The 20,536-nt window shown below is 35.2% G+C and overlaps 1 long non-coding RNA gene and 1 pseudogene across 1 annotated transcript in view; one reads left to right on the forward strand and one right to left on the reverse strand.

The window, feature by feature from the left end:
- Positions 1 to 11,678: 11,678 nt before the first annotated feature.
- Positions 11,679 to 16,479, reverse strand: LOC140640652 (ubiquitin-conjugating enzyme E2 E3 pseudogene; annotated as a pseudogene).
- Positions 16,480 to 16,979: 500 nt separating this feature from the next.
- The window catches only part of LOC140639354 (uncharacterized), a 48,380-nt gene continuing 44,823 nt past the window's right edge, over positions 16,980 to 20,536 (forward strand). Inside the window, exon 1 of the long non-coding RNA XR_012036095.1 lies at positions 16,980 to 17,023. This is a non-coding gene — a long non-coding RNA (uncharacterized lncRNA). The remainder of the gene's footprint in view (positions 17,024 to 20,536) is intronic.

Here is a 20,536-nt window from a genome sequence, read left to right on the forward strand (position 1 = left end):
ACATAGACATTTTAGCTTAAGATTTTATGCATATTTGACAAAAATAACTTTAGTCCTATAGTAGTTAAGCACAAATTGTTTAGCATTTGCAGTTGTAACATAAATGCTAATTATAATTCATTGGCAAACCATTTAAGATTTTATGTAAGTTGACTTCAAGACATTTCCTTCCAAAACAGTTGTTACATTTCCCCATGTTTCCTGCATGGTGGATTTTGAATTTAGCATCTGACATGTTTTCTCAACTACTGGTTTATAATGAAAACATGTAGGTACTCAAGGGAATGTGTTAAAAGCAAAAATTCTATGATCCTTGAGAGGTAAATGACAGCGCGGAGATTGTCACATCTGGATTAGAAATGTCTCATCTGTTTATCTATCTAAACAAACACAAATAAGATAATTAAGATCCTAACAATGCATATTTTGAAAAACAACTTATGGCTTTGATTAGGTCAGAACCCAGTGATTTTTTAAAATTTTCTTTGTTCCCCCATATGAGTAAAAATAAATTGACCTTCAGCAACAAGTACCTTTGAATGATTATGGCAAATCTATTATTTCATATTTTGAATTCTGAAAGTAAAATTAATCCTCAGCTTTTAAACTATCATATATATATCATATACTTAAATATAGGTATTTATATGCATATACACATAAATGCACATGCATACACTCACATATAATCATTTATTTTATAGTATGCCTAATTATTCAGCTAAATTTACCTTACCATATTCTCATTCTTATTAGAATACAGCTAATATATTTCTGTGTTGCTAACCTGCAGCAGTGAAAAATCTATCACACACAAAATCGGTCCCTTGGAAGATCACAATTGTTTACATTTAAAATCAATGTTTAGCCATTAAGTTAAAGAAGAAATTTTAATGTAAGCTAATATGTTCTAAATTGTATTAGTTTCAGCTCCTAAAAATACCTATTTTGAAGTTCCAAAGATAGGAAATTAAAATATTTTGTTTACATTCCAATCAATTTTAAATTAGTATAATCATACTTTCTTGTTGAATTGAAAACATTTTCTTTAAATTCTAGTCATATGGCTTGCTATTAAATTAATATAATCATACGCTCTTGTTCAGGTAGTAGTAAAGTAGTTGTTTAATTAAACATGTCATTTGTTTACAATGTAGTGTTTCAAAAATGCTAGTTCAAAAGATAGGATAAGGATTTATATCAAACCTTTCAATCTGACAGGTAAATTACATTTCTTCCATCATAAATAGGGAAGCAGAAAACTGTAGCAGTGATGGAAAGACAGAGTCTCATTACTTAGAGATAAGATATGCACGAGTCTACAAAATACTAGCTTTTCCACCCTGAAAATTAAGACAAAATCTCGACAACCACTAAAATAAGGATTTGTCTTGACTTTTAGTATGTTAAATATTATATTAAAATTGTCTTTTCTTTTAGTCAATTCAAAAGGTAAAAACAAATAGCAAGATGTGTTTTGATATGAAAATCTGGATAAAATGGAATCCATGAGTTATTGTACATATATGAAGAAAAAGAAGTCTCAGTTAATGCCATTCAAAATGTCTCCCATTTGCCAAAGTAGAGTTAGGATAATTGTTGTTGTTGTTTTTAAAATGTATATTTTGTTAGCTAGTCTTTGTTGTAATTTCTTTTACACAGAATGTTATTATAGCAACTACCATTTCTTTTACTGCAGTAAAAGAATTCTCCTAATTTTTGGTGAACTTCTGAAATGAATAAAGCTCAATAAAAATTGTATGGGTGAAGTAAGAATTTTATATAGTGCTTAATTTGCAGAGAAATTTGGATAATCTTCTAAAGCCCTATGGAACTAGAGGACAGGTTTCATATTTCGGTTATCTTTTACACAACTAGAGTATAATAACTTTCCGAAAAATATTTCTGGTTTTTATTTTCTCATCAAAATTAAAACATATGGGAAAACTAAAAGATTGCTAATAGCTATGAATGAATTTGTAGTTTTTTGGAACAAGGCAAACTGATGGTACTGTGTCACAAAACATAAACAATCTGATTTTCTGTTCTTTACTCAAAGTTCAGCTATCGTGAGCTTATTAAATATGTTTTCAAAATTACTGAAATATTGCCTCTTTATTCAATGAATTAAAGGTAAACATAAACATCCATTTCCTCGTTTTCTATGAGATTCTCTCCTTCCTTCTGTTAGGTTTTAAAAATTATTATGACAGGAATATTGATATTAATATTTATTGAGTGATTATTATGTGCAAGATGCTTTATGTATCTTTACTCTTTGGATACATTTGGTCATATCTCCATACACACACGCACACACACATTGTTATGCTCACAATATACTTCTATTTTATTAAGTAGATTAAAATTGTATATGAAAGAGAAATTAGGAGCCAATCTTTTATAATTAAGTTAATAAAAAGGGATGGTTAACATGTGGTGAAACCAATATGGTATTATTTTATTTTGGCAGTTATATTTTTTCTTTCCTTGGTGAACCACAAAGGAAGAAGATGCGTATGATTTTTACAGGGGTGAAATAGGTTGTCTGTCAGTTGGGTTTAGGCGACAGTCTGTCTGCAAGCCGTAAGATGATCTGCGGAGCGCCAGAGGAAAGCAGGCAGAATTCCTGGCTTGCAAGAATAGATATTGATCTACCTTAGCCACCTAAACAATGCCTCACCTGTTTGCCTTGTCCATACCTTATTTTACGCAGTCTAATGCTTGTTTTGTTTGACTTTTCTTTTATTTCTCTGGATCTGAGCTTTGATACACTTTGGGGAGTACATAAACACAGTGTTGTACTTGAACATCACCATACTTCTGAGTCCTCTGGTGGTTTAGGACCACCCCACCCTCTTGAATAGCTCTGTTATTGAAAATTATGAACCCGAGCTAAATTACTAGGCCTCATACAGAAGTAGTTGATTCAGCAGCCTAGTGTCCAATAACACTAAATGTGAGATGCTACTAATTACTACCTTATGGACCTCGTTTAAAATTTCTTAAATTTCAGCTTGTAAAAGGCTTTATTATTATTAATTCTTTTTTTCCTCAGTAGATAAGTTGAAAGATAAGTTACTACAGTATTTAGAATTCTATCCATTTTTTTGGAGCACAACTATGTTACTATGTACTGCCTCAAGCACTAATGAAATACAAAACTACATTCAGCTTCCCAGTAAAGTATAATATAAATATTTTACCAGCACTTATTATTAGTTTGCCATTTCCTGCTGACAGCTATTCCAACTTTGCCAGCAGGCACTGGATCTCACAATTGTATTATGTTTTGAACAAATAGCGACAAACAAAAATTCTCACAAAATAAATGAACAAGATTTCCTGGGAAAAAAACCTCTTCCAATGTTAAATGAATATTTCTTTCAAACTCTGACATGTAATATTATTTAATTTGCATATTGCACATTTCACTTTTACTGGAAAACAATTAATGAGGAACTAAATAATATGCACTCAGGGATAATTTAATATTACTTGTGATTTGATTTTAAGGTTTTTTCTTTTTTAACTTTTTGCTATTTTAGGGAAGCCCACATCCAAATCTTTATATTGATAATGGAACACTGGTTTTTAAATGATAACAGTTTAAGAACTAACAGGGAGTAGAGGCATCCTTTTTAGAACCACAAAATAAGAAGATTCATATAAAACTTTGTGTTTTTTCTGTGCTGTCAAGGAAGACCATAAAACTTAGCAATTAATGAAATCTGAAAGTATTTAAGATGTGTCTTGGCTCTAAACTGGAATGACTTTCTACTAATGCTACTTGTATCACTGATAATCACTCACCAGCAAACATCATCTACTCCCCTGCTCTATTCTTGCTTCATTACAGTTCACTGGGATAAATCACTACCTTTGTTGAATCAAACCCTTAACTTACTCAACATTTGCCCACTTGCATTTGAATGTGGCTGGAGAAAAAAAATACAAAACAATGTTGACTGATCTCACCTTAAGTTTGGGATCACTTTTCTTAAAGCAGCTCTTTAATACTGTGGAGCACTCATACTACATTTTCTTAGTTCATTCATAAGATGCAGATGATTATTTTACATCATCTCTCCTCAAAATTTCCAGCATGTCTTTCCTCATCTTTATCCTAAACCATAATTTCTACTCCACTAAGAAAGAAGCACACAGAAGAGCATTTCTATGAGCTAATTCTACAACACTGACCTATCTCCATTTGTGCAAATTTACTTGAGCTTTTATTACCAACCACACTCCTAGAAAAGGCTAGCTCTCTACTTGTGTACTAGATCCTATCCTTCCATCTCCTCTACAATGTAAATTTAGCAATTCTCTCTTCTCTTTCTTGCACAGCACATACTTGCCTTGATATTAGATGGTGCACATCAGCACACACTCATGCTATTTCTTGCACTTCTAAAAAACTCACTTGGACTCCACTTCTCTTTCTTTAAAACCTTTCCTTTTCTTTCATTTTTTTAAAAACAAAATTCCCTGAAAGAGTTTTTATTTGCAGTTTCCGATTTCTCTCTCCTACTCTTTCATTGATCCAAACAGACTCTTAGTGTCAGAACTTCACCAAAATAACTTATGAAGGTTGTCAGTGAACTCCATGCTAAATCAAATGGTCAATTCTCAGGCCTCGTCTAACTTGAACTCCCATTAACATTTGACAAAATTGATCACTATCTCCTTGCAACATTTGGTTTATTTGGCTTCTAGGAAGACACTCTTACATGTTGTTTTATGTCTGTTTTGTTTTTCTACCTCTAGATGTTCCATCTCATATTTTTTGTTATTTCTTCCCAATTTCCCTGACTTTTAAATACTGCAGTGCTTCTGGGCTTAGTACTCACATCAATTCTTTTTGGCCCTTAATAATTACTTTGTCAAACTCATCTACTCTCAAGGCCTTGATATGCTGATTTAATATATATTGTATAAATAATTTGTATAATATATAAATCATTGCAAAGGTTATACGACCTTCCATGACCTTCTTCTTTACCCATCTGATGTCATAACCACTTCCTCTCTTCTTCTATTACTCTGGCCACTCCAGATTACTAGGTGTTTCTCAAAGGTACAAAAATTGCTCCTGTAACAGGACCTTTGCATTTCCTATTCCCTCTGCTGGGAAAGCTTCTGCTGCCCCAGCCACATACAGTAACCAATAGTTTACTTCCCACTTCCTTTACAGATTTCAATGAGTCTTTTCCAGATTATACTATCAAAAATTTCAACCCTCCTCCAATGCTTCCTATTACTTTTCCCTACTTCAGCTTTGCCCTTACCATTTAACTAACAAACTATATATTTTACTTATTTAACTTGTTTATTGTTTCTCTTTCCCACTAGAATGTAAGCTCCGTTATGTCAGGGACTTTGTCCTTTTTATCTTATTTTGTCTGTGATTAATCTCCAGTACTTAAAGCATGCCCTAAGGTAAGTTTGATAAATATCTGTTTAATGAACACATGAATGAATGAATGAGGATTTGAGGAAGGCTGTGTAAAGAAAATACTTTATTGAATTTTAATTTTTTGTAATTACTTACAAATCATGTGATGTCTGATGAATTGAGGAAACAATTAATAATGTATTTTTCTTCTCTGATTCTTCTGGTCTGAGCCTGTCAACCCTCCATTGCACTAGTTGATTTCAAAGGCTCTGATATCAGGCATGTAATAATTCAATCTTATTCAATAATATATCTTAGATTTCCCACTTGAAAAAGGATGCTAGTTGGTAGCTACTTATAAAACTCATTATGGATGAATGAAAGTACATTAAAATGACCTATTCTAGAATTTTAGAAATTATGATCTGGTCAGAAGGAATGTGTGATGATCTCTTTCCCCTCTGGGCCTTTTTATCGACTTTACTTTTGGCCCAGTATGCTTTTACTCTTTTTTCAAATTTTCAATCTCTGTCCTTGAAGTCTCAGCTTAGATGTCACTTTCTTGATAAAATCTTCTCTTAACAACTTCCAACTCTGTAAATGGAGTTAAGGGCCATACTTACTTCTATCATGACACTACACATTGGTGAAAATGTTTATTTTTCAGTCTCTTATAATAAATAGACTTCAAATGAATTGAAGGCGGGGCTCTTATTTTGTTTTGTATACAACTCACAAAAGTCAATAGCTAAAATATGAACAAACATTTAATAATACTTTAGTATTCTAGGCACTTCTGCCCTCTAGAGATAGGACTTAATTGAGACTCCAGAGAATGAAACAGGAGCTGTGCCTGTTTTGTTCATTTTTGCATTTTGTGTCTGTGTGTAGTAAGTATTTAATATATGATGTTGAATGCAATTCTATGTAGTGAAATTTAAAAAATAATGAATATAAACACATACCATTACTTTCTACTGTCTGTGTTGTTAAGACTCAAAAGGTCTTCAAGAACCATTGCCTCATAAATATACTCTGTTAATACAGGACAAGCATATCACACTGACCTAGATTTTTGTTAGTTTCCTTTACAAGAATCTTTATTTGAGGAAGATAATTTTCCCAAAGGCCAATTTGCAGAAGGCTGATTTGTCAAGTTTGTTTCTTTTAACTCTTTAGCGTTATCAGTCAAGTTTTTATTTTTCATTATAATAGTATTTTAAGTAATGCCCAATTGCTCTCTATCTTAGCTCTCTATTTGCATATGTAGGCTAAAGGGCAGAGAGTGGAGGAGATAGAGAATGTGGAGAAATTGAAAAAAAATCAAAATTTCTTTTCACCAACTTTATATTAATTGCATAATATGAAAACAAGCGTGTTGCTCAACTGTACAAACTGGATTTGCTTTGTTCTAGTCTCAAGTGCAAGATACTTGCCAAGTGAATCAATTTTCCTTCCTGGCACCCAAAAATCATTTTGCATAGCTCTATCCTAAAAATATAATTAAATTTTAGGCTGAAAAGTATATTCTGACCCACAGATTGGGAGAAAATATCTATAAATAATGTGTATAACAAAGGATATGTATCTGGAATATACCAAGAACTCTTACAAGTCCACAATAAAAAGTAACTTATTTTAAAAATGGACAAATAATTTGAATAGATGTCTCTCTAAAGGAGTATTCAAATGGCCGGTAATCCCTGAAAAGATGTCCAACAACATTAGTCACTAGCGAAATACAAATCAAAAGCACTATGTGATACCACTTCACACCCATGAGGATGGCTAAAATAAAAAAGATGGACAAAGGAAGTGTTGATGAGTATATGGAGAAACAGGGATTCTCACATATTGCTGGAGGGGCGGTAAAATGGTACAGCACTTTGTAAAACCATTTGGCAATTCCTCAAAATGACACTTGTGTCTCTTTCCTAAGTTTGATTCCCTGTGTGTGGATTGCTAGATCCCATTTCCTTGACTCACTTCTTTCAGTTGGTGGAGTAGATCCTTTAATAGCTTCCTGAGAAAAGCTACCTGGAAGGTAAGTTATTTGAGACATTATCTGGAGAGATGATAATCTGTTCTTACACTTGACTGATAGTCTCATAGGAAATACTTTTTTTTTCTCAGTATCTTTGTTATTTTTCCATTGTTTTCCTCTTTCTATTGAGCGATGCTATTGAGTTGTTGAGTCCTATTTGTGATTTTTGACAGTTTCTTGTTGTTTACTTGTTTATTCTACAAAATATAATTAATGCCTCTAATTCCTCTCAGGCAGGTCTACTCATTAACTGTGAAGTGGAACACTTCTACAATGATGGAGAATGTGGAATAGTTTGAAATCCAATTTAATAGTCTAGACAATGTATATTCCTCAATGAATTTGTCCAATAAAGCTAATTTGACTTTTCTAAGCTTTGCTAGCTTTATTGGCATTTCTTTTGATACACATTAAGTGACATTTTAATCCCACTTAGAATAATGGTAAGATGGTAGTTAACCCCTGGTGAGGGATCATTAGCTAAAATGAAATCTTCTTCTATAAAACATTTTTTTTTCCTTAGATATGACAAAGTCACTCTATGGAGAAAAAAAGCTTTCAACTGCTGAGGTAAAGTGATCAAGGAACAGGAGATTAGAGCAAATACTAAAAAAGAGAAGATAATTTTTGAACTGATAACCCATTTATTTATATTTACCAGGTAATTACTTCACCACCTGCAACACTTTGATTATGAAATAAAGGACTGAGGAAATTAACTGGATTAATTTATTCAAGAAAATTGTCAGTTTTTATTTAAATTGTTTCCAGAGGTTTTCAATCAGGTGGGTAGGTGAAAAGATACTCCCTTTCCTTCTGCCCTGGGAGTATATCAGAATCTCAGCAATGGGAGTTGAGAATATAGGGCTGTGTGGGTAACGGGAGAAGGGACATGCATATATTTTGCCAGAGGTCCCTGAGGGATTCAGATTTACCTCTATGCTAGTTTAACCAACGCAGGCTTGTATTTCCACTTTACAGTAGCCACTTTACTCAGCCTCTCAATTGCCTTTTATCTGCCTAGCCGTGCTACTGCTTCCCCCTCCTCTCCATTTTTGGAAGGGAAACTAATTGTGATAAAGTGAGACATTTTGTAGTGAAAAGGATACAGTTTTAATACTTTTAAAACATTTCAAAAAGCAATACAATTAGCTAAGCACTTATGTTTTATTAGTAAGAGCAAGCAAAATTAATAAGTAAATTCAACTAAAAATGATTATGTGTCAGAGTGTATAGTTTTTACATTGACATTTCACATAATCTGACTTTGCTTAGAAGAGAAATCACTCGGCTGTTAAAATTACTTTTAAAGAGCTGTCAAAATTGGAAAACCTGCTGTCAAAAATATGATGAGAAAAGTTTAAAAATGGTAAAGTATGTTGACTTAGACAAAAAATATTACCTTAAGGAAGGAAAACTTGAATATTTATCATGATCTTCAAAAGAGATGATTTTCCCTCCTAAAATTGGACATCTTTGTTTTAAAATTTATATCCTGACACATGTATTTTCACTTTAATAGCAACATGAATGAAACCATTTATATTTGTACCACAATGATAATATATCTAGATACTAGAAAATGCTAAAATATTAATACCATCTATGATCCTTCTTACTATTATTTATTTTACTTCATTTTATAAAAAGATTTTTAAAAGTTATTTTAGAGAGAGAAAGAGCTGAGTGAGGGGAGGGGCAGAGAGAGAGGGAGAGAGATCATCTCAAGCAGACTCTCCACTGAGCAGGAGCCAGACACTGGGCTCCGTCTCACGACCACGAGATCTTGACCTGAGCCCAAATCAAGATTCAGATGCTTAGCTGACTGAGCCACCCAGGTGCCCCTATTTTGCTTCATTTTTAATTGAAGAGGAATTTTAACCCTTATCCTAGTTTTCAGCTTCTTGGATTTCTTATACATGGATTTATCAAATAAATATATCTTAACTAATACAAAAAGGCAATTCTATACTTTCTGGAAAGGTTGGTGAGATTTTTATATTTTCATTCTGCCTATTTAAATTATAAGAAAATAATATTATCTCATGCCAGATGCTCAGTGATGCACCACTGAGAGTTTGAATTCCAAATGGTTAATTTTGAGACTTCACACTAATCTTCACTTAAAGATTGATCTTTCTGTCCCTATCATAATATAATTCAAAAGACATAAATATTTGAGGGGCTTGGAATTGAGGAAAGATACATTAGTAAAACTGAGCCTCTTTTAAACTCTTTCCATTTTACCATGAGTAAAATCTGTCAATAATTTAAACCTCAAAGAGTTGAATTTCTTCTTGAACTAGTCATTAGGATTCTCCAGAATATGTTAAGCATTAGATTACCAATTCTTAATAAAAATAAATAAGGATTTGTAGTTAGGTGAATAAAATATGTGAATATGAAATAAAACACAAGATTTTACCCCTATTTTTCTGCCTATTTAAATAAGACTTAAACTTTGTCGGTTAAGTAACTGCTTTGTCCACTTGTTACTGTTGTGTGACCTTAGGTGTTTGTCTCTTTTTCCATATGTAAGATACAAGTAATTGGAGTTAACCTCACCTGGCACATTTACAATAATGTTATGAGGATTAACACAAAAATGATTGTAAAGAGCCTTGTAAGTGTAAATGTTTAAATAGCCCTGTTTCATAAAGAAGAAAACCGAGCTAAAGATACAGCTATATTGGAGTGGATTCATTTGAGCTGGAATTGTGGAAGAAAAAAATTTTCCCTGCAAAAAAAATAACTCAATACAATTGTCCCTGATGAGTAAAGAATATTGTTTTAGGGTAGTTACTATCGTATTGTCACATGAAATAATTTAGGGCTGGCTATTAGACATACTTATGTTTACATAGCCTTATGTTTTATTACCACTAGATTTAATCATTAAATTGTAAAAATTGCATTTCACATACCATGTGAAATGTACCCTAAATACATGTACCCTAAAACATACCATGTGAAATGTACCCTAAATACATGTACCCTAAAACATACATGCTTAAACAATAAAGGTACTAACAAACATTGCCATGAATGAGAGAAATGTAATTTCATCGCATGAACTTGAATGCCAGAATAATTTTAAGGGATGTCAACTATATAGAAAATTAAGCGTGAGGATTGCAAATTTAAACATATTTGAATCTGAATATATAAATCTCATTGTTCTCAGAATCATATTGACATACCCTTATTACACACATGCATAAGAAACTATAAATTTAGAACTCTAACTGGTAATCCAAAATACGGTATGTGTACATTGAAGAAAAGTTTGTGTTGCTATGGGAACTTTGGCTTTGTTTACATTATATTGCAAACTATATTATGTGCCTTGGTTCACCTTAATGACTACCTTCAGATATTGCTAATTATACTATTTTCCCTCATTCACTCTGATGATTAACTCCTTAAGGTTAATATTGCTCATCTTTATTGAGTTAGTTCATATTTTTCTTGAATACAGAAATATGAACTTACATTTACCTTCATTTGTGAAAATTGCATTATGCATGTCACCATCACCTGTTCATTACATTAAGTAAAAGAGTTTTAGCTTTTATGAAATTTGCAAAATCACATTTATGAAAATTATAAGCTTGACCTTATTTGCCTATAGATATAACATATTCCAAATTGTAGAAAATAAAATTTGTGAACATTTTTTGTTTTGGATATAAATATGTGTAATTTCCTTATTCAGAATTTCTTGTAGCATTTTAAAAGAGGAAATCTAGGCCATTAAAAAAATTGTTCACACTTTCAATGTATAGGCAAAGACATGATGAAATATTCATTATGTGTATGCAGAATCCCTTCTGAGTTAGTAGGACTCTATAGAGCTAGTTGGTAATGAATGTGTTACATCATAAATATACCTATGGAATAGATATTGAAACTCAAGGCCTTAGTTACCTTTCTACATTTTCCAATCTAAAAACTTTGAAAATCAGAAACATTTTATAATGAAAACACCATATGGGTTATTTTAATTAGGATAAGCCAGAATTGATATCTTTCTTCAAAAATGGTCCTTGGGTTTCTGTGGTGTGCTAGATATGTGCTGGGCATGGGTGTTCATGGTAATATAGATAAGCTCTCATGAGATTACAAATATACAAAGAGGAAATTAGAATATAGTCTTTCAGATTCTGTATTTTATAAAGCTGTTGTTAAATCCATTAGGATTTTCTTTCCTTTTTTTTTTTGCTTTCAGGAGCATATTTACTGTGTTTGAGATGATACATCAGGTGGTCTCTGAGTTATAAAGGGTAAAAAAACATTCCCTTATTACAAGTTGACATACGTAAAAGGTAAAACATTTTTCACAACAGCACAAACCACATAGTCACAAAGAGATATAGGGTTACTATAAATAACCTCATTCCTGATCCTCTATGTCTACTTTTATAACTTTATGCGGATAATAAATTAGGTTCAAATGCACTATAATATAGGGAGAGTAAGAGAGAGAGAGAGATCATGAGCAGAAGGGAAGGGGAGAGGGAGAAGCAGATTCCCCACTGAGCAGGGCACCCAACATAGGGCTCAATTCCAGGGCCCTGAGATCATGACCTGAACCGAAGGCAGATGCTTAACCAACTGAACCACCCAGACACCCACAAGTAGACATTTTAGACATAACTAATCTACAGCTACAAAAGTCTACTCTTGTTGGCATTTATCCTTTTGGGGGAGTCTTTAAGTCTTTAAGAGATAAAAGCAAAGCAAAGAAGTATATATACTGAAGGGGTTCAGAACAAATATTCCCAAAATGTGCTGCTTTGGCATATGGATTACTTTGAGCTGAAGGCAATCAAAACCCAGCAGGCTCAAGAAAAACTCTCACCTCTTCCTTAAACTACCTAAAAAAATTTATATAGGGGGCCTAGCTCAGAGAAAGAGCTATAACCAGGAAATAACTTTTTGTTTTCTATGAATGACCTATTTGTATGGCAAGACAAACATCTAATTACTAAACATCTGCTCTTCTTATCTTGTGAAGTACCCTCCTTCCCTTTGAAGGCCCCAGCCTCTATCTCATTCCTTCACTCATGTAAGCTTCACCTGCCTGACTTGTCCTCTCATCTCATATTTTTATGGGATCTCCATATGTGTGTAATTAAATTTGTTTTTCTCCTGTTAATCTGTTTTATGTTAATTTGATTATCAGACCAGCCAAAAAACCTACAGTGGTAGAAGGAAATTTTTTCCTCCCCAACAACAGCAGAATTCCGTATTGAAAAGGCTATAATGATTTGCAGCATAGGGGCACCTGGCTGGCTCAGTGACTAGAGCACGCAACTCTTGATCTCTGGGTTGTAGGTTTGCACCCATGTTGAGTGCAGAGATTACTTAAAAATAAAATCTTTAAAAATTAAAAAAGATTTGCAGCACAGTGAGAAGGTGTCCCTGTACCTTCACATTGCATAGAAATTATGTGAATGCTGTTCTCTATCTCTTGTCATGTTCTGCTTTTTTTTTTTTTTCGAGTACCAGTCAACTTTTATTGGATATTAATTGTGATGTAAGCAATGGAAGGATTCAAGGATGCCAGGCAAAAGTCATGGTCAGGAATGCCAAATGTGCTTCCACACTGGGCCCTCTTCAGTGGTACTTGCGTAGCCGTTCATGTTTGAGCTCCTTGTAAGAACGACAGTAGTTTCTCTTTCTTCAGTCTCATTGTTAGTGTATAGAAATGCCACTGACTTCTGGGCATTGATTTTGTATCCTGCCACGCTACCGAATTGCTGTATGAGTTCTAGCAATCTTGGGGTGGAGACTTTTGGGTTTTCTATGTAGAGTATCATGTCATCGGCGAAGAGGGAGAGTTTGACTTCTTCTTTGCCAATTTGAATGCCTTTAATGTCTTTTTGTTGTCTGATTGCTGAGGCTAGGACTTCCAGTACTATGTTGAACAGCAGTGGTGAGAGTGGACATCCCTGTCTTGTTCCTGATCTTAGGGGAAAGGCTCCTAGTGCTTCCCCATTGAGAATGATATTTGCTGTGGGCTTTTCATAGATGGCTTTTAAGATGTCGAGGAATGTTCCCTCTATCCCTACACTCTGAAGAGTTTTGATCAGGAATGGATGCTGTATTTTGTCAAATGCTTTCTCTGCATCCAATGAGAGGATCATATGGTTCTTGGTTTTTCTCTTGCTGATATGATGAATCACATTGATTGTTTTACAGGTGTTGAACCAGCCTTGTGTCCCGGGGATAAATCCTACTTGGTCATGGTGAATAATTTTCTTAATGTACTGTTGGATCCTATTGGCCAGTATCTTGTTGAGAATTTTTGCATCCATGTTCATCAGGGATATTGGTCTGTAATTCTCCTTTTTGGTGGGGTCTTTGTCTGGCTTTGGAATTAAGGTGATGCTGGCTTCATAGAACGAATTTGGAAGTACTCCATCTCTTTCTATCTTTCCAAACAGCTTTAGGAGAATAGGTATGATTTCTTCTTTAAACGTTTGATAAAATTCCCCTGGGAAGCCATCTGGCCCTGGACTCTTGTGTCTTGGGAGGTTTTTGATGACTGCTTCAATTTCCTCCCTGGTTATTGGCCTGTTCAGGTTTTCTATTTCTTCCTGTTCCAGTTTTGGTAGTTTGTGGCTTTCCAGGAATGCGTCCATTTCTTCTAGATTGCCTAATTTATTGGCGTATAGCTGTTCATAATATGTTTTTAAAATCTTTTGTATTTCCTTGGTGTTGGTAGTGATCTCTCCTTTCTCATTCATGATTTTATTAATTTGAGTCTTCTCTCTCTTCTTTTTAATAAGGCTGGCTAATGGTTTATCTATCTTATTAATTCTTTCAAAGAACCAACTCCTGGTTCTGTTGATCTGTTCCACAGTTCTTCTGGTCTCAATTTCGTTGAGTTCTGCTCGAATCTTTATTAACTCCCTTCTTCTCTTGGGTGTAGGATCTATTTGCTGTTTTTTCTCTAGCTCCTTTATGTGTAAGGTTAGCTTTTGTATTTGAGTTCTTTCCAGTTTTTGAATGGATGCTTGTATTGCGATGTATTTCCCCCTTAGGACTGCTTTTGCTGCATCCCAAAGATTTTGAACGGTTGTATCTTCATTCTCATTAGTTTCCATGAATCTTTTTAATTCTTCCTTAATTTCCTGGTTGATCCTTTTATCTTTTAGCAGGATGGTCCTTAACCTCCACGTGTTTGAGGTCCTTCCAAACTTCTTGTTGTGATTTAGTTCTAATTTCAAGGCATTATGATCCGAGAATATGCAGGGGACAATCCCAATCTTTTGGTATCGGTTCAGACCCGATTTGTGTCCCAATATGTGGTCTATTCTGGAGAAAGTTCCATGTGCGCTTGAGAAGAATGTGTATTCAGTTGTGTTTGGATGTAAAGTTCTGTAGATATCTGTGAAATCCATCTGGTCCAGTGTATCATTTAAAGCTCTCATTTCTTTGGAGATGTTGTGCTTAGAAGACCTATCAATGAGATACCACCTCACACCAGTGAGAATGGGGAAAATTAACAAGGCAGGAAACAACAAATGTTGGAGAGGATGCGGAGAAAAGGGAACCCTCTTACACTGTTGGTGGGAATGTGAACTGGTGCAGCCACTCTGGAAAACTGTGTGGAGGTTCCTCAAACAGTTAAAAATATACCTGCCCTACGACCCAGCAATTGCACTGTTGGGGATTTACCCCAAAGATACAAATGCAATGAAACGCCGGGACACCTGCATCCCGATGTTTATAGCAGCAATGGCCACGATAGCCAAACTGTGGAAGGAGCCTCGGTGTCCATCGAAAGATGAATGGATAAAGAAGATGTGGTTTATGTATACAATGGAATATTACTCAGCTATTAGAAATGACAAATACCCACCATTTGCTTCAACGTGGATGGAACTGGAGGGTATTATGCTGAGTGAAGTAAGTCAGTCGGAGAAGGACAAACATTATATGTTCTCATTCATTTGGGAAATATAAATAATAGTGAAAGGGAATATAAGGGAAGGGAGAAGAAATGTGTGGGAATATCAGAAAGGGAGACAGAACGTAAAGACTGCTAACTCTGGGAAACGAACTAGGGGTGGTAGAAGGGGAGGAGGGCGGGGCGTGGGAGTGAATGGGTGACGGGCACTGGGTGTTATTCTGTATGTTAGTAAATTGAACACCAATAAAAAATAAATTAAAAAAAAAAAAAGGACAGTAGTTGAAAAGCACATAAGCAGCCAGCACCATAGAAATCCCAGCAACACCCCCTTTCTTCACATTGATATACTTGTTGTAATACAAGAGGCAGTAACCTCTTTGAAATGCTCCAGCAATGCCCTTAGGGGTGAAATCCCGCATCAGTATCCAGCCTGGCAGCTCTCCTAGTTTCACCTCCATGAGCTTCTTTTCCTTCACTGGTACGGGCGAAGCCATCTTGGAGTCCTGGGTGTCCGCTCTCTCATGTTCTGCTTTGTTGGTCAATACTGAGAAGCAATGCTTCCAACTGTAGTATCTGGAGACTTGCAGTCTGCCAAAGGGAACGAGTCAGCAGCAAAATCTTTGAAACTGTGGAAGTGGGATTCCAGTTTTCTTTAAGGATATTCAGACAGACAAATCCTTGACTGTTGATGTTGCTGTGATAGATTCTGGTGTGGAAAGTAACTTTTGGTGGCTTAAATGAATAATTGGATGAAAGCATGGTATCCAGAAAAACCACACCACCTTCAATGCATGCAACCTAGTGGGCCAAATATATAGTTAATCTCCATTCAGAAATGTTATCTCCTTTAGGCTCAGCATGGTAGTAGGGAAGAGGGACATGGATGGCTTCAGTTAGCTCCTTCTGAAGTCTTTTCTCAGTAACAGAAATTTAGCAGTCATTTTGATAGAGAGATTGGGGGTTTGTTTTGTTTTGTTTTGTTTGCTGGGTGACTGAAGATTTTCTTTCTTCTTGTTCTTCAGGCTCTGGAGCAGTGAGGTCTCTCTGGTCTGCATCTGAACTACCACTGTTGGTGTTGGTGCTCTCATCATTGGATCTTTACTTATCATTGGACATCTTGGTGAAGTTACTTCTTGGAAAGTTCTACTGCTTGTCTGGTCTAGTCATACAGTCCTACTGTGTGGGAGGAAGAGAAGGGGAAAAAAAATCCTTCCTTAAGGAAATGCAGGCAGCTGGGAGTGGGGGTTGAGGGAGTAGGGGATAAAAGAAGCTGAGGAGATTCCAGCTGGGGAGTATGGAAAATTGAAAGTAGGGGGGTGGATTGTGCCCCTTATGAATTTTTTTTAAGGATAATAAATTTTTAAGGGCATATCCATTGATGATGTTTGCAGGCAGGTTGGTTCAGGTCAAGAAGCAGGGGTTTGTGGAGATAAGTTTTATATATGATGGAGGAGTGATGGATACACAACATTCTGCCTTTGTCAAAACCCATAGGACTTTTTATAGAACTAGAATGAATTTTGATGTATGCAAATAAAAAAATCTTTCAGAAGGTTGGGAGATCTCAGAATGGAATGCATACTGTCACAGAACAATCTAACTTTATGACATTAACAAAACAACCTCACTGTAGGGATGGGGAGTACAGGTTCTGGCCATGGTAAGTTTGGAAATGAGTGGAGTCTGTGAGACCAACGGCAAAGGCATTGCACATAAACAGTTATAATTTCAATTAATATTTGTTTTCCATAAAGGTATGGGTTAACAATTCTGAAGCCACTATGCATATATGCTAAAATTCAACAGTTAGGTAGATGGATGGCAGATGGTAGAAGCCATGTTTCTCACTGTTGGAGCTGGAGAATACAGACAAATAAGAAAAGGCTAGAATGGCCTATTTGGTAATAAAATAGAGTGGGAAACATTGGCATTAACTCATCTTAGGTTAATATAAAGTCAGAAGGATACAGATAGTAATATTTATAGACATTACTATAATATACATATTGCATATACAAAACCCATATATAAACCCATATATTTTCTTACTCTGTTAGATGAGAGGGTCTAGAAGAAAAGACACCTAGTAGCAACAAGCACACTTAGTACACTTAACACGTAGATCTTGGTTTCTAAAACCATTCTCCTATTAAAGGAACTAGGGCTCCCTGGAGAAAAAGCTGATTCTAAGGCTTTGGCAGGGAATGTGTGTGTGTGTGTGTGTGTGTGTGTGTGTATCTATATCTATATCTATATCTATCTATCTATCTCTCTATATATATACATATACAGATATATATAAATACAGGTGAGCCTGGATAACCTTCTACTGTCAGAAAGTAAGGAAGTACTCAACACACACACACACACAGTGATGGCAGTATGTCAAAGGGATACGGAAACCAACTGAAATAGCCTCTGATGGCCAAAGCTGAAATGATTTGAGCATCAAAATAAAGTGGTATTGAATTATATTCCAAGGCATAAGATAAACATCCATGAATCCAATTGATATAAATAAGTGGTTGAGTCAACAAACAAATGGGAATGAACAGACAAATAGCCTGTGTAGTAGAATTCCAAATGATTTATATAGAGCCTCTACCCTCAAGGAGATAGAATATAACGTTTTACATCTTAAGTGTGGGCTACACATAGTGACTTCCTTCCAAAGGGTACAGAATGAAAAGGTGGGGAAAAAGAGTAACTTTACAGTGAAGAAACCAGACAAATACCACCTGAGCCAGGTGGTCAAGATTAACATAAACAATGACGGTTCATACCAATAATATGTATTCATGACATATGATAAGAATGGCACTTTACCCATGTGGTCTTCCTCTCTAAAACACATAACTCCCCGCTAGAGGGACATTGAACAAAACACCTAACCAGTATTCCTCCAATCTGGCAGGATCACCCAAAACAAGGAATATCTGAGTAACTGTCACAATCATGAGGTGCTTCAGGAGACATGACAACTAATGTGATATCATGGGTGGAAGTGTGGAATAGAAAAGAGCCTTTGATAAGCAATAAGGAAATATGAATAAAATATGAACTCTAGTTAATCATAATGTATCAGAATTTGTTTATTAATTGGGACATACATAGCATACCAACATCCGATGTTTATAATGGGAGAAACAACATGTAGTATATGAGTGTTCCCTGTACTACCTCTGAAACTTTTCAGTAAATCTAAAACTATTCTAAAATAAAAGGTTATATCGACAAGTCCGTACTAAACACTCTATTGGATTTCATTCCTGCCTCCTACCAAGCCAGGATGTCTTCCAGTCTTTATTTCCAGTGAACCTTTGAGGTCTGCCAGTCTGGCTCAGTCAGATCAACTCTCACCAAGGGAAGAGGGAATGTGAAAGCAGCTTAAGTGGACAGAGTCCATTACTTCAGGTTTTCTTTTTAAAAATTTTCTGGTGCTATCTATCTGCCCTTTCTCTTCTGTTCTTCTCCTTCAGTTGCTTTATAACTTCGAATTTCTTGTAACTTCCTTGTTTATCATTATCTGCATCTACAGCTCTGATAATGACTACTTGCAGATTTTTTGTTTCTGTTTTTTTCCTTCAAATTATTATTTAAATTCTAGTTAGTTAATATATAATATAATGTTGGTTTCAGGAATAGAATTTAATGATTCATCACTTACATATACACCCAGTGCTCATCACAACAAATGCCCTGTTTAATTTCCATCACTGTTTAGTGCCTCTTTCCACATCCCCTGCAGCAACCCTCAGTCTGTTCTCAGTAGTTCAGAGTTCTTACGGTTTGCTTGCTTCTCTCTTTTTTCCTTCGTGTGTGTTCATCAGTTTTGTTTCTTAAATTCCACATGAGTGGAATCATATGGTACTTGTCTTTCTCTGACTGACTTATTTTACTTAGCATAGTACCCTCTAGTTCTGCCCATCTCACAAATGGCAAATTTTCATTATTTTTGATGGCTGAGTAATAGTCCCTTGTGTACATATACCACTTCTTTTTTAAAAAATATTTTATTTATTTATTCATGAAAGACACACAGAGAGGCAGAGACATAGGCAGAGGGAGAAGTGGGCTTCTGGCGGGGAGCCTGATGAGGGATTGGATCCCAGAACTTCAGGATCAAGCCCTGAGTGGAAGGCAGACACTCAGCCACTGAGCCACCCAGGCATCCCTATACCACTTCCTTTTTTTTTTTTTTTTTAAGGATTTTATTCATGATAGACGACAGAGAGAGAGAGAGAGAGAGAGAGAGAGAGAGAGAGGCAGAGACAGGCAGAGGGAGAAGCAGGCTCCATGCACCGGGAGCCCGACGTGGGACTCCATCCTGGGACTCGAGGATCAAGTCCTGGGCCAAAGGCAGGCACCAAACCGCTGAGCCACCCAGGGATCTCCCCTATACCTCTTCTTTATCCATTCATTAGTCAATGGACGTTTGGATTCTTTCCATAATTTGGCTATTGCTGATAATGCTTACTTGCAGATTCTGAAAGCACTCCATGTTTATTTTTATTTTATTTTTTAAAGATTTAATTAATTAATTAATTTATGAGAGACAGAGAGAGAGAGAGGCAGAGACACAGGCAGAGGAGAAGCAGGCTCCATGCAGGGAGCCTGATATGGGACTCGACCCTGGGTCTCCAGGACCAGGCCCTGGGCTGAAGGGGATGCTAAACTGCTGAGCCACCCGGGCTGCCCAGAAGCACTCCATGTTTAAATCTTTCTATTTAAGTAGGGATGTGTGTGTGTGTGTGTGTGTGTGCGTGTGTGTGTATTGCTAATGTTTTATTTATTTAAAGTAAGTCCCTTTCCTACCTCTCTCCACAGCATCCCTTTCCACAAATTTTGAATATTTTGTTTTGATTTTTATTATTTAAACTTCACCAGACTTTTATTACACTATATATAATAATTTATTAAATACTATTGATTGCTATACTATTCACCACATACTTGTAAATGACATACTTAAACTAAAATTTGAAAAAAAAACTTTAAATTTACAGAAATGTTATAAGAATAGTATGGAAAATGTCTAGATATTTTTCATATTTACTGATTTTTAACTTTTTAATATTTTACCGCGTTTGCTGTATCATCTCTCCCATGCACACTGTCTTTCTCTCATATGTATGTATGATTAACTTTTCTAAATCATTTGAGAGTTGGTTGT

This window comes from Canis lupus, chromosome 9 (genome assembly GCF_048164855.1).
Source record: "Canis lupus baileyi chromosome 9, mCanLup2.hap1, whole genome shotgun sequence".
NCBI classification, from domain to species: domain Eukaryota; kingdom Metazoa; phylum Chordata; class Mammalia; order Carnivora; family Canidae; genus Canis; species Canis lupus.